We start from the raw sequence: 15,390 nt of genomic DNA, 5'->3' as shown, positions 1-15,390 counted from the left end.
TTCTATGGAACAAAGTTTAAATTTAGCTTTGAATTTACTGTTTTTAGGTATGTCTTGTATGAATATGTTTTGTGGTAGGCTAATTTTAGTGAGTGCGTAGAATGGGACTTTAGGTACAAGACCATTCAGATGAGTCTCCAGTCTCACAGAGGATGTCAGCACAGTGGTTCCTAAGCAGTTTACCAACAAACATAAGACAGTTTGTTGCTAATATTTTATGTAAAGCAGAATAGCCTACCTAGAAATAGGTTATCATATGAATTTTTCCTAAAAGAGAAAACTCTAGGACTAAACCTTAGAACTGGGTATGGGAAGGTCTAAGAGCAGAAAGACGTAGTGGGTAGAAAGAATAATGAGTAAATTGTGTGGCTTGGACACATTGGGAGGAAAGTTATTGGCTGAAGGGCTCTCAATGCTGGTCAGAGTTGTTCTTTGATACATGTAGTTCTCGACTTTGTTTTAACTATGGTAATGGGTGAACTGTGTCCTCCTCTAGATTCATATGCTGAAGTCCCAACACCTAATAACTCAAAACGTGACTTTGTTGAAAATAGCCATTGAAGATATAATTAGTTAAGATGAAGCCCTAATGCAGCAGGGTCAACCCTGAGTCCAATGACTGGGGTCCTTATTACAAAAAGAAAACTTGGCCCCAGACATGCACACAGGGAGAAGGCCATGTGAAGATTGCAGTCACACATCCATAAGTTGGGAAGGAAGCCTGTCACAGACCCTTGCCTGGTATTTTTCAGAGGGACGGGGCTCTACTGACACCTTGATTTTGGACTTCTGGTCTCCAGAACTTAGGAGGATAAATTTCTTTTCTAAGTCACCTATTTTGTGGTCCTTTGTTACAGCAGCCCTGGCAAACTGATACGGCCGTGGAATCTTTGTTCAAGTGCAGTCTTACTCAGAAATAAAATATGTAAAATCTATCAATGTGGAAATACTCTGGATGAAGAAGGGATGGGAAAAAGGGGCTCAGGTACCCCCATCATGTGCCTTCCTTTCCTTTGCTCCTCCTTCCAATTTTGACCTAGGGCAACCCTTAAGAACAATTATCAAGCTGCTATTTAATTCATAAGCCTTACTCCTCATGCTAACAATAAGATTTGGCCTTCTCATTAGTAAGTCATCCCAACTTGCTCATTTCTGCTCCTCATTGTTTTACTTTTTTTAAATACTTGCTGCTTCTTTATCTAGTACTTTTTTAAAGGTTTATTTATTTGAGAGAGAGAGAGAGAGAGAACACATAAGAGAGAAAAGGGGCAGTTGAAGAGAGAGAATCCTCAAGCCAACTCACCTCTGACCTCAATGTGGGGCTTGATCCCAGGACTCGGAGATCTTGACCTGAGCTGAAATCAAGTTGGCCACTTAACTGACTGAGCCACCCAGGCACCCCTATCTAGTACTTTTTTTTATTCAATTGATTCAAATTCCCAGAAACTCTTCTGTGATTTCTACAAGCCTCATTAACTTTTCTCACTTCTGAATCTGAATCCTTTTAAAACTTGTAGGATTATGCCAGTGATTCTCACTAGACTTTGTATCTTCTACTTAATTATGGAATATGTTGTTTTATAAAGTAGTACTATCTTCATGTAGATTATTTATAGGGTCTTTGTATTAGTTTTCTACTGCCTCCAAAACAAATTACATAAACTTAGCAGCTTAAAGCAACACATGCATCATATATTTTCTATGGGTTCTGTAGATCAGAAATCTGGATTGGCTTAACTAATTTCTCTGCTCTTGGTCTCACAAGTCACATCAAGTTGTTAGTCAGTTGGGCTCTGGGAAGAAACCATTTCCTTATCCATTGGGGTTGTTGGCAGAATCTGGTTCCCTATAGTTGTAGGACTGAGGACCTCATTTTGCCTTAAGCATGTGCCATTCTTCATTCCCAAAGGCTTCCTTCCAGTCTGAGTATGTGGGCTCTTATATCTCAGAGCTGCCAGAGGTGCACTGAATCCTTCTTTTACTTGGAATCTCTCTCACTTCTCAGGTTCTCAATAACTTTTGTTGTCAACTGAGTAATTGAAAAATTGATAATCCCCGAGACACCATTTTGTGTTAACTAGTAGCTAGTGATCTAAATTACATTTGGGAAGGTAGTTTTGTTGCTTGAATATAAAATGGATTGAGGGATCCCTGGGTGGCGCAGCGGTTTGGCGCCTGCCTTTGGCCCAGGGCGCGATCCTGGAGACCGGGGATCGAATCCCACGTCGGGCTCCCGGTGCATGGAGCCTGCTTCTCCCTCTGCCTATCTCTGCCTCTCTCTCTCTCTCTCTGTGACTATCATAAATAAATAAAAATTAAAAAGGAAAAAAAAATGGATTGAGACCAAAGAACTGAAGTGTATAGAATAGCAAGTGATAGAGCTAATGTAGAAATGAGGTAATAGGTTATGTAACTCTTGGGTTGTCATGGCAATGGAGACTCCATTCTTCTGGGGTGTGAATAGGACACCTGGGTGCTACTGTCAGAGTAGGTGGTACCTTATTTATGTGTCTGGTATAAAATCTCCGTGATATTTTTGAATGAGCAAATGAATATAGCACAATGAATTTTCCTAACTCATAATTCAAAGTGAGTTCAAAAGGTGAAACCTCCATTCTTAAATTGAAGTGTGTTTTGCTATTCATGTCTTAAAAATAAATGGAGGAAAATTTGTAATCATCTTGGATTTCCCTTAACAGCCCAGAAAAAGAATTATCTGTAGGCAGCAGTTTGTTTTCTTCCTATTTGCCCACATTACCTGTCTCTACAACTGCATCCAATATACTGAGATCAAAGAACACAATGATAGCAAATATACTCAGCACTTGCCTCAAATAGGTTTCAATGAAAACCTCCCTAACCAAGAGCAAACAGAAAGGAGAGATGGAATATTTTGAATTTCCTAAAGGACAATTGTCTGATTTCTGCTTAGCTTTGTATGTATGAGCAATACTTCTCTCTCTGGCTACCCATACCCTTTTTCATTTAGAAGCACACTCACCCTTTAGTTGAATTACATAGAGTGTTTTATACCATTTAACATTTATACTATTATCCCCTCAGTGCTTTATGAAATAAAACATTAACTAGTATACCTTCAATTATATGGGGTGATTTGTGAGGCAAATGAAGAATCATTTTCTTGGTTGGAAAATACCTTAATTTATTGGGTTATATGAATTTTTTGAATAAAAATATCAAAATTGAATAAATAAGCATTTCCATTAATATGACATATTTAATAGTGTCATTTACAATTGTCCATCAATAACATGAAATCTTATTTTCTTCTTTTATATACTATTTCAGTGTTTTTCAAAGTGAGAGCCAAATCCAAAAACAAACAAAAACACTAGCATTTTAAATACATAAGGTGCTCATTAATATGGAAATTCCTGGGCCACATTTGAATCTTCAGAGTTAAATTATCTGGGAGTACATCTTAAGAATAAACAAACACACAAAAAAAGACTACCAGAAACAGAAACAAAACACAAAAGTAAACAAAAACATAAAAAGAATCTCCCAAATAAAAATGCAGAAGCCATGAATCAAAGCACATAATGGCGTGCTATTTTTTCAACAAATATTCAATAAAATTAGCTAAATATAGAGTCTCCTTCCCCTTTTGAAATCTATAAGTCCCATGCAGATGGGAACCCTTTATCTATGTATTATTAATGCCCTGAAGTAGGAGCAAAGCTTTGATTTGTTTCTTTTTTCTAAAGAAAAAGTATGCTTCTAACTGTTCTTTAGAGGCATACTTTTTCACAGGCCATGGATATACACATTGACAGATGTGTTGAACGTTGTTGTGCTATGGTTGAGGCTGGGTGGGTACAAAAAGTAGAACACCATTTGGTAGGCCATTTGGTTACTTACTGTCTATTTTGAGAAATTATCTATGGATCTATATATACACACATAGATTACAGATGTGAGGTGTAGGCAATAACTATTGAAAGTATTTGAGGCAATGAGAAATCATAGTAGGTTGGTACAATTATAGAAATAGGACAAGAGGTTGATTCTGATACATGTATATGAAAATGAGTAGCAAATGGTTTCAAGCAAAGGTATTATTAGTATGACATAGAGTTAGAGATATTCAGAATGTGTTTAAGGTATAGGTGAATGGCACTTGGAGTAGAGAGAGATTCCATACAAAGAAGTGATAAGATAGATTTGAGAAGCTGGCTTGGTGTGTGAAGAGTCTCACATACAAAAACTAAGAAATGTGGATTATCTTAGTTGGGTTGTAGAATGTCATGAAATACAGAGAAAGTCATGGTCAGAAACTAAAGATGCAGCTGGATTAAAGGAACAGGAGATTGGAGGAAAGGAAACAGATTAGAAGGCTAATACTATTATCTAAGTCACAAATACTAGAATCATGAAGCAGAGTTCTGGAAATAGGAATGGAGAAGAGGTAGACAGAAATATTACTGTCGAAGAAGAACCAACACCCAACATGTTAGTAGTGAATCATGCTCTTTGGAATACCTTTGCTCATTGGGACTTGGAAACAATGCATATGAAAGCATATGTAATCTATATTTTTTTCTTTTTTAAAAATTTCTTTGGCACATCATTTGGGGCCACCTGTAAAATGGCTGGTTCATGCTCTATTAGGCTGTGTTAGGCTCTGGAGATACTAAGACAAAAAAAGACATGCTCTGTTCTAAGGAGCTTCTAGAATTGTAGAGAACCTAGAAAGTTGAACCAACAATTACAAAAAGTCAAAAACTGATGCTGAGCTTACAAGTCTGGGTGCCTGGGAGGAAGTTATTAATCACCAGAGGGAGCACAGCAGGAACAGCAGGCTCAGAAAGAAAGAAGGCAACTTGACTTTTCCACTCGTTGAATTTAAGATGCATTGTACCAGCTGGAATACCTACAGGAAATAGATGACACATTTGAAATAGGATAATTCAAGAAGAGTTTAGTTTATTACGTTAGGACTGTTTACAAAAGTGTGGAAATAGGAACACTATAAGAGACAGTGCAGACACGAAAGACTTTAAAGCAGTCAAATGATATCCCCCTATCTGAAGAGAAGTGTAGGAAACATGTTCCCTGGAGGGACTAAGTCTTTATACTAGTCAGGGTTCTCCAGAGGGCCAATGCTAACAGGATGTGTGTGTGCGTTATTATGGATAAAACATTTTCTTTCTTTCTTTCTTTCTTTCTTTCTTTCTTTCTTTCTTTCTTTCTTTCTTTCTTTCTTTCTTTCTTTCTCTTTCTTTCTTTCTTTCTTTCTTTCTTTCTTTCTTTCTTTGAAATTTATTTTAAGAAATTGACTCATATGATTGTGGAAATTTAGCAAGTCCACAATCTGTGGGCTAGTACATCAGGCTGGACCAAGAGGACAATTGCAGTTCACGTCTACAGACCCCCATTATATAAGGTCATCTGCTTTACTCAAATTTCGCTGATTTAAATGCTAATCTCACCTAAACAATACCTTCACAGTAACATCTAGAATAATGTTTGATCAAACATCTTGAGTACTATGGCCTTGCCAGTTGACACATAAAATTAATCATCACAATCCTGTAGAATGAGTCACTTTGAGAGAAGCAGTGACTTTTGATGAAAGGATACTAGTAGCTCAGAATTGTCTTTCAGGGAGGAAGATGTGTGAATGGTTCTCAAAGTGGTGCTCTGACCAGCAGCAGCAGCATCACCATCATCTGGGACCTTGTTAGAAATGTAAATTATCAGGCTTCACCCAAGCACTATTGAATCAGAAGTGCCAGGAGTGGTCAAAACAATGTACATGTTAATAAGCCCTCCTCTGTTTGATTTTGTTTTACTCTAATACACAGCATTGAGAGCTGTTAAGTAAGTAAATACATCCCCCTCTGATTTCCTACTGCGGCTGCTTTTGGGCCAGACCTATCAGGAATCCAGAGAGCACAAAACTCCTCAATGAAGGCTAATTGGGGCAGCCTTCCAGAGTAGGGATCAGTGTGGCACAAAGTGGAGAATGAGTCAGGGAAGGCAAGTAGAAGGTATCCTGCCCCTGCAGTAAAGAGCATACAGATTAGGGAGTCCCTCATACAGAGGTAATGGCTCAGATTTTAGTGGTTGGAATTGCCAAAGCAGAGACTTTAAGAAGGAAGAAAAGTAGCCCAGATATAGATTCTTAGCCTAATATTAATGTTGAAGCGATAGGAATGACTTGTCATTTTTCTTCTGTAATCACATTAATCTTGAACTCACACTGCTGAACCGAATTGTCACCTGGTCAAGACTGTTAAGTCATAATCCTTAATTTTCCAAGCAGAACACTATCTCTGACTTGTACATGTCTGGCATATAAAGCATATGCATCTCTCTCTAATCCATCACACATTGGCTCTCTACCCTTGTGGTGCTCATCAAAAAATTGAACCATGAATTGGAGTGTGGCCTAGCACTTTTCAAAATCTTGCGAGTGTGTCTAATGAACAAGCAATGCCACTGTGACCTTTAAGTGTCATTGTGATGGGAAATTATAGCATCAGAGTGGCAGATACCTAGTTCATATTATTTCAGACCCTCATAGAGATAACCTACTGCATTAACATTTATGATACACGCTTATCTCACATGGGTTGCAATACTACTACTACTAATAATAATGTAAAGAACTTCTCTATGTCGTTTATTGATGGATTGTTCAGTAAAATCTTAACAATTACTTTCCACCAGAGAGTGAAAAGGTAATTCAGACATGGTGCTTACCCTTAGGTTGTTCATACCCTAGCCAATAAGGCTGAAATGTGAACAGTCACAATATAATAGAACAATATATGATTTTCACAGAAGAAGAAGGAGGTACTCATTTTGCTCAAGAGCAGTAAGGGAAACTTGAAGGAAGGGGAACTATTTAAGATGTGCCTCAGAAAATGAGTAGGAGTTGACTAAACAGACAAAAGGATAGAGATTTGCTGTGAGGGGAGGTATTTTAGCATCAGGAAGAAGAACAACAATGGAGAGGTATGCCAGGAGCATGGCTGCACCAGAGGAAGTGGTTTGAAATGGGGCTGGATTGAGTGGACTGGATTGCTAATGGGTCTGCATTATATGCTTAGGAGTCTCAACATTATCCTGAAGGGAGACATTCAGGGTCTATGAGCCCTGGATTAACCTGACTATATTTGAGTAAAGTATATTTGATAGTTTGAAGCTATCAAGCCAGTTTGATTTTTGACTTTTTAAATAGAGCAGTTGTACAGAGAAGTTGACCAAAAAGTACAGAGTTCCCATATTACCCATCCAACTCCCCAGTGCCCCTGTGATAAACATTTAGCATTAGTGTGGTATACATTGGTTACAACTGATGAACTAATATCACTGTATTATCATTGACTAAAGTCCATAGTTTATATTCAGGTTCAATTCTGTGGGTTTCAACAATGCATAATATCACATATCCGCCATTGCAGAATCATACAGAGTAGTTTCACTGCCCTAAAAGTTCCCTTTGTGACACCTGTTTATTCATTCTCCGGCTCCTGAACCCCTGGCAACCACTGATCTTGTTTTTAGGTGTTTCTTTTCCATAATGTCATATAATTAGAACCATATAGTTTGCAGCATTTTCAGCATTTTGTTTTGTTTTTTTCCTTAGTAATAAGCATTTAATACTCTCCCATGCCTTTTCATGATTTGAGAATTCATTTCTTTTTACCACCAAATAATATTCTAGTGTATGGATATACCACAGTCTGTTTATCCATTCCTCTATGGAAGGATATTTTGGTTGCTTCCATGTTTTTGCAATTATGGATAAAACTACTATAAACATTTGTGTGCAGGTTTGTGTGGATGTAAGTTTTCTTTCTTTTTTTTTTTTTTTTTTTGATGTAAGTTTTCAATTCATTTGGATAAATACCCAGAATTGCAATTGCCAAATTATTATTTTTTTTATTTTTTAGTTATCGCATTTGCTGGATTATTTAGGAAGCCTGTGTTTAGCCTTGTAACTCACTGCTACACAGTCTTCCAAACTGGCTATGCCATTTTACATTTTCATCAGCAATGAATGAGGAGTCCTATTCCACATCCTCACCAACATTTTGTCATTGTTTTGGATTTTAGTCATTTATCTCATTGCTCCTTTAATTTCTAGTTTCCTAATGACATATGATGCTGAACATGCTTTCATAGCTTTTTTTTTCCATCTGTATAACTTCTTTGGTGAGATGTCTGTTCAGATCTTTTTTGTTGTTGTACAGATCATTTTAATTGGATTGTTTGTTTACTTATGGTTAAGTCTTAAGAGTTCTTTGAATATTTTGGATACCAGTCCCTTATCACATATGTGTTTTGCAAAAATGTTCTCCCAGTTTGACTTGTCTTTTTATTCTCTTACATGTGCCTTGTATAGAGAAGAGGATTTTAATTTTCTTTTCTTTTTTTTAAGGATTTTAATGAAATCCAGTTTATCAGTTTCTTCCTTCATGGATCATGCTCTTGGTGTTGTATTTAAATCACCTAGATTTTTTCTTATTTTTTTAAACTTTTTATTGAAGTGTAAAGTACAAAAAAAATGTGCATATTCATAGACTTAACTAAATTTTCACAAATGAAACCTGTGAATGAGTGACCATATCAATAGAATGTTACTAAATGCTTATCCCTCATTTAACATGGGACAGTTAATTTATACTTTAAACAACAGATGCATAAAGTAAAATGAACTAAAATAAGTCTTACTTTAAAGGAATATCACTGATTAGATTTTAAATATATTCAGGGTGAGAATCTTATCTTATTCTGATGATGAAGGAAGGAGGAGTCAGGCAATGATCACTTCTGAGCTATTGAAGCACTCCCTGCCTGTTAACTAGAGGCCAGGATAAAACAGTCACTGTGGCCCCCAGATGCCATTTTTACTTTAAGAAAAGGCAAGCGTAATGTAAATGTAAACATTAAACATTAAGAGTATGAAATGCACACGTTGAACTGAGGATAAGCTGACATTTAATTAAATAAGAAACTTCTTAAAGGCCCTAACAGAAGAGCTTTAAAGGGTATCTGTTACATTTGCATAATCATTGCAATGTGAAGCCCTGCAATATACTGCTTTTCAGATTGGTTATCAGTCAATAAAAGTTGGTATAAAACAGTGAAAATGATTTCCACATTACCCATAACCCTATAAGCCTTTGGCTTTTGCTAGCAACTAAAGCTTCTCTGCAAACTCCAGAATATCACTTTTAGAGGCAAATTCTATCACCCTGATGGCATTTTCTAGTTTTATTTGATCTTGAAAAACATTTCATTATGTTTAATTTAGGGAAATGAGATTTCTTTAATTACTATCAGTAGCAGCTATTAGAAGCTCAATTACATTTGCAAATTCATTTTTAAAAGCTTTATGGTTTTCAGATAAAAATTTCTAGTTCTAACTGTGCCCATTAAAAGTTACAGTTCCTCCCTTTGGTGCCATGCTTCCAAGAGAGAAGAGGCATTTTATAGTGCAAAATAAATAATGCTAGAAGCTGAGGATTAGCCTAAATAGGATTTAGGATTACACATTTGAATGAATTTGATATTTCATTAAATAAATTGTTTTATCAAATATGTTTATAGATTCTCTTCCGTTGTGGTTTCACATATGCTAAGCTGTACAGTTTAAAAGGTCAAGGTCTACTGTTGGAATGAGAGACAGCTTAGTAGCAAGGAATGCAGATGTTTCTCATCTGTGTACCTACCTGCCCTGGGTTACAGTACTACAGTGAGTCATATATCACCACTCACATGTCTTAAACAGCATCTCCATGAAGGACTGTAAAAGGAGGTCCACATAACTTCCAAGTTATTGGTCTCTTGAATACTATCAGTGGTTTTTATTTGTTTATTTATTTATTTTTAAAAGATTTTGTTTACTTGAGACAGAGAAAGAGGGAGCTCGTGAGCAGGGGTAGGGGTAGAGGGAGAGAGAGAAGCAGACTCTCTGCTGAGCAGAGAGCCCCATGCCTGGCTCAATTCCAGGCCTCTGAGATCATGAACTGAGCTGAAGGCAGATGCTTAACCTACTGAGTCACTCAGGTGCTCCTATCTGGTTTTAGAAATGACTCCAATTTTAGGTGTTCAGAATCTTCTTGTTACTATGACTAAACAGCTATGGGCAATAAGAAAGCTTTCCCCAAACTGAGTTTTGCTCTTGTTCTCAGTTACAATGGCATTAATAGCTTCCCCTTATAGATTATAAAAAAGATAAATACATGCATGTATTGAAGCCTAGAGAAGATTGGCAGCATAATGGGGTTTAGGACTTCTTACTTATAATCAGAACTATTTTATCTGCAGCATCTAGAATACCTGGTGCATATCAGGTATTTAATAAATGCTAGTGGTTGTAGTTTGTTGAGTTCTTTTCAAGTGGGAAGCAGCCATTTGCTGTAAAACCAGAACAGTGTTTGTCCGTCCACTTGGTGGCAATTTTGAGCTAAGGCATGGAGGTGCTATGTTGGAACAAGAAATAGAATCTTTTGAAAAACCTTGGGGTTGGCTCATTGAATTGCTTTACTGTGCTGCAAAACCATCTCTGTTGGCAGGAATTATCAACTGCTGCTAATAAAAATTGTAAATGCCTTTGTTGCTGTTTGTCACGGAGAGACACACACAAGGTTCAAATGATTTAAAATCATTGTTCCTTGAATTGTTGTTGTTTTTTTTTTTTTTTTTTTTTGGCTAATAAACATAAAGGCAAGGAAATGCCATAACTTATTTAAGGTGTATGCATTGGAAGGATTTGTTTTCCTGCTTATTGTATTTGGAAGTGTTTGGTGTCATTCTTCCCGATTTACTTTAGCTTTTACCCAGACCACTAAGTACTTATTGATGGGAAATAGTGCTCTATGCTTTAAGAATTTCATATTGGAGGGAAAGTTGCATAGACTACATGTATATGTGCCACTGGATGCCATACTTCTCATCTATGGTGGATTCCCACTGCAACTTATATTAAGAGAACATGTGGTAAATGTGTAATTGGAAGTCAGGTATTCATAAAAGCCAGGAACTCAGAGCTTAGAGTGTATAAAATAAAAGTTTGGTTCTAAAAGTACAACAACTAGTTTTCTAAAAGAATAGTAGAGCCCTTAAAAAAAAAAAAAAAAACTGTCCTGGGACAGTTGTGTCACAAAACACAGAACCATCATTGTTCACATCTCATATCCCCCATTTTATGGAGCAACTGCTCTTTAATAACTTTGTTACAGAGAAGATGTAAAAATGAACATGAGCGGTATGGTTGCAATGATTTGAAACAATAATAAAGGACAAAGACATATTGTTATTCTCGGAAAGCTCACCATCTAATGGCTGTCTAATTTAATAAAGTTTTATTACAATGGAATAATTTAGCTCTAGGAGACTTATAAAAACTGCATAAGCACTGGAATCAGTATGATCTTTTTTTTTTTTTTTTTTTTTAATTCTTGGAGGTAGTAGTTTTTCCTGCTGTCCACTCTCAGGAAAGCTGCAACATGCTGCAGAGTTGTTTATCAAGGCCTGGGTTTATTTTTGTGAGAAACTATTACTCCCAGATTGAAAAACTTTTAGCTGAACAGCAATCAATGAGTAACAAACAAAAGGATGTTTGAAGTTTCGAAGTCTTTAAAATATTAACTAAGCACCCAATCTGGGGAGTTAAATGATTAGTAAAAGAGGCACAACCCAAGGGCTATGCAAATTCTAGATGGCAAACTTAACTCTTTGTCTCCTAAGCCAATTCAGATGTTGAGAAGACAAGGTGGCTATGCAGGAGAGTAATTAATTTATCACATAGTAAGTATAAAACTTTTGTTAGAGAGATGGAGAAATAATTTTTCTGCTACAACCTGTCATTTACATGCTAACGGGTCTTAGTATACACCAAGTTGTTTGATTTTAATGAATGGTTAGACCTGAAATATTTCAGCATCTGAGAATATATGATAGGAAAATATTTAAAGATGTCAGCTCCTGTCAACATCAAATCTCTTAGGCTCTTGAAATAAAGAAAAATAAGATGTTTACCTAAACAAATAATTTATCTATACATATGTTATTATTAATACTCAGAATTATCCAATGTTGATTCTAGTTGGACATGAAGTAGGTCCTTTGTAAATTGTTGAATTAAAGTAACTTGAATAATTGTTTACACTAAACAGCACTGGCAGAATAGTTGACTATTCTCTCTCAAAGGGCGTAGGAGTATCTATTCCTAATGGAGAATAAGAAGAGACAGTGGCTAATGGCTCAGACCAAATGGTAAAATGTAATTCTATGTATAACACATAGACAAACACAAATATTACGTGATTTCCAGGACTGCTAAAATGTCATCCTTTCTGGAAAATCCAAACTTAATTTTTTTGATTGTCAACAGCAGCTACATTTTTGTTAAATTTGGGGGAAGGTATATCAAATTGTGTTTGTTTCTCAACAATAAGACAGTTCCCTGACCTGAAGGCTTTTGAGGACTTTATGATTTTTTTTTTAATTTTAATTTTTTAAAAAGATTTTATTTATTTATACATGAGAGACACACAGAGAGAGGCAGAGACATAGAGGGAGAAGCAGGCTCCTCACAGGGAGCCCAATGCAGGACTCTATCCCAGACCCCAGGATCACGCCCCGAGTCAAAGGCAGACACTCAACCTCTGAGCTACCCAGGCATCCCAGGGACTTTATGAATGTTGAATAAAAGAAATATCACCTCCTGGGAAATGAAAGATTAGAATTGATTTTTTTTTCATGAGATATCAATTGATAATCTTGATTATAAAGGTCCACAAATTATGTCTGAGCTGCCCCTACCTGTCTTTATAAATAGTTTTACTGAAATGTATCCATATCCATCTGTTAATGTGTTGTCTATGTCTACATGGGGAGAGCTGAGTAGTTGCAACTGAGGCTATATGGCCCACAAAGCTTGAAATATTTACCATCTGGTCCCTTACAGAAAAATTTTGCCAACTCTTGCTCGAGATAGTCATGCTTTGCCAGCTAATCATTTGATATGGATCATCTTGGTCCTACCACATTAATATTCTTACTGGCAAAAACAATCTTTCTCTTTTTAAGACCATTTCTTAATTCTTTCTTATATCTCACAATCTCTAATGGGCCCTGGAAAGGGAAAAACAAAACAAAAACAACAACAACAACAACAAAAAACCTTAACAATAGTTGATGCACTGGTTGAGGTGAAAGTTTACTAGACCAGGAAAAGAAATGCCTTTATACTTTTGAGGAGAGATGGTCAAGCTCTATGATCCTGGAATCTGATTGCCTGAGCTCAAACCCTGGCTTTGCTGTTTGTGAACCTAAGGCCACAGGAAGTAATCTTAAAAAAATTGCTTTGGAAATAATGCCTCCTATTCAATGTTACGAAAATCTAGGGGATATTATGTGCTTAGAAAAACCAATCAGGATTCATCATCAATATCATTCTTATTTGTGATGCTAGAAATACTCCTTTTTTTTTTTTTTTTTTTCTTTTTATTCACTTGCTTTTTTCCCCCTAGAATTTCTTTTCTACTTTCTCTGGAACTAGGCAGGTGCTCTTTAAATGTGTATACATATTTCCTTGTTTTCAAATCAGTGGGGATGCTACCACTAGCATGGTTTGAATTAAATGACAGTGGCTACAATGTTGAATAGTTAAATCCTTTTCACCTAAAAAGTAAAATAATAAAGCCACAGCTCTGTTATAGCAATACTTTTATGTATTCAATAATTGCTTATAAGTAATAAGTAATACTGAACCCTTTGTAATTTGTGGACTCTATAATTCTTCCTGGTCTAAGAGGTGATAGCTGCTATCGTAGGTATTTGGATGTGATGGATGACATGTTTGTATAATGTATAATGTGTTTTTCTTGACCATGGTAATTAAGGGCTATTAAATCTCTCTACTTGGAACCATTTGCTTTGTACATATTGAATGTTTTTTTTTTTTTTAAGATTTTATTTATTTATTCATGAGAGACACAGAGAGAGAGAGAGGCAGAGACACAGGCAGAGGGAGAAGCAGGCTCCATGCAGGGATCCTGACATGGAACTTGATCCTTGGTCCCCAGGATCACACCTTGGGCTGAAGGCGGTGCTAAACCGCTGGGCCACCAGGGCTACTCAAATCTGTTTCTTTGTTCCAAAATTCTGGTAGTCCTAGTCTTTATAAAAACATATACTTGTAGAACAATGTGCTAATATCTTATACCAGTAAAAATGAAGGAACTACATTTCATAGCATTCAAGACCTCACAAGAAAACTTAGCTTTTAGTTATGCTACTTCCCAAAGAAGAAGACAAATTTTTCTAGGAGGGCTTTTAAATATACTAATAATTACTAATATAATAATGATTACAATGTTTTATAATCTTGCTGGTTGCTTTTCCATGTCCATGTAAGGGTTTAATATTGAGCCTATATATAAAGGCTTATATTGCAAAGGAAAGTAATTTATAAATGTAAATACAAATTTTGCCTATAATTCCTACTGGTTCAGATGGAAAATTCCAACAAGCTCCTGAAAGTTTGCTCTTTTCTCAACTACCTGGGAAGGGAGGGTTCACAAAGGAGGTTCATTCTTCTGTGTATTGTGGCAAAGACAAAGGGTAGACTGGGTTATTCTGTGGTTAGTACCTTTAGGACCTCAGTTGGATTTAATAAGCTAAGTATCTTTCCAAGTCTAAAGACTTCCATTTCCCTTAATTTTTAAGATCTACAGAAAGGGAAAGATACTAACGTATCCACATGGAACCCTAGCTGGGCAGCTTAGTTTTGCTCATTCAAGTCTGAATAAGCTGTCCAAGTGAGACTGCTTACAAGTGACAGAGGGCTGAACGTCCAGCCAGGGGTGGAAGCTGGAGAGGAGCTGGAAGATTACAAAAAGAGCACCTGAGAACACATCGCTATTGCTTACTTGAACTGCACACAAAAGACCTATAATCGTGATTTCTACTGTGAGTTTTTTGGATACGCAGCCATGTCACCGACATTCTGTTAGTGGTAACTATAATCTACACTGGCCTATTTTTCATGACTATTATTTGTATCATATGGGGCCATGTTTTCTGCTTGCTTCTTCTTACAACCATATCCTACCACTTAGAAACTGAGATTATCCACTGTAAACTTCCCCTCCATTATGTGATTAACCAAGGGGTCAGTGTTAAAAGAGGTACTAATATTGTCTTTTAAGAATATACAGTTTCCTTTTCTATACGTTAACTGTACTCACTCAACTCATTTGTAAGTCTTTAATGATTTCCCCATAAAAGTTATATTTCTTTTAACCTTACCTCCCAAAATAACACAGACTCTTAATTATTCAATATGTAGTATTTTCAATTTCCTCTACCTTTGGTAACTGTGTGAAATGAAATACTAAAGCAGTG

At 36.3% G+C, this 15,390-nt stretch overlaps 1 protein-coding gene across 9 annotated transcripts in view; it reads left to right on the top strand.

Annotated features, from left to right (window-relative positions):
• Positions 1–15,390, top strand: part of NCKAP5 (NCK associated protein 5) — a 960,379-nt gene that overhangs the window by 486,266 nt on the left and 458,723 nt on the right. The window lies entirely within an intron of this gene.

This window comes from Canis lupus, chromosome 19, assembly GCF_003254725.2.
Source record: "Canis lupus dingo isolate Sandy chromosome 19, ASM325472v2, whole genome shotgun sequence".
In the NCBI taxonomy this organism is placed as follows: Eukaryota; Metazoa; Chordata; class Mammalia; order Carnivora; family Canidae; genus Canis; species Canis lupus.
Note: the sequence above shows the minus strand (reverse complement) of the source record. Positions and strands in the feature narration are given on the sequence as shown.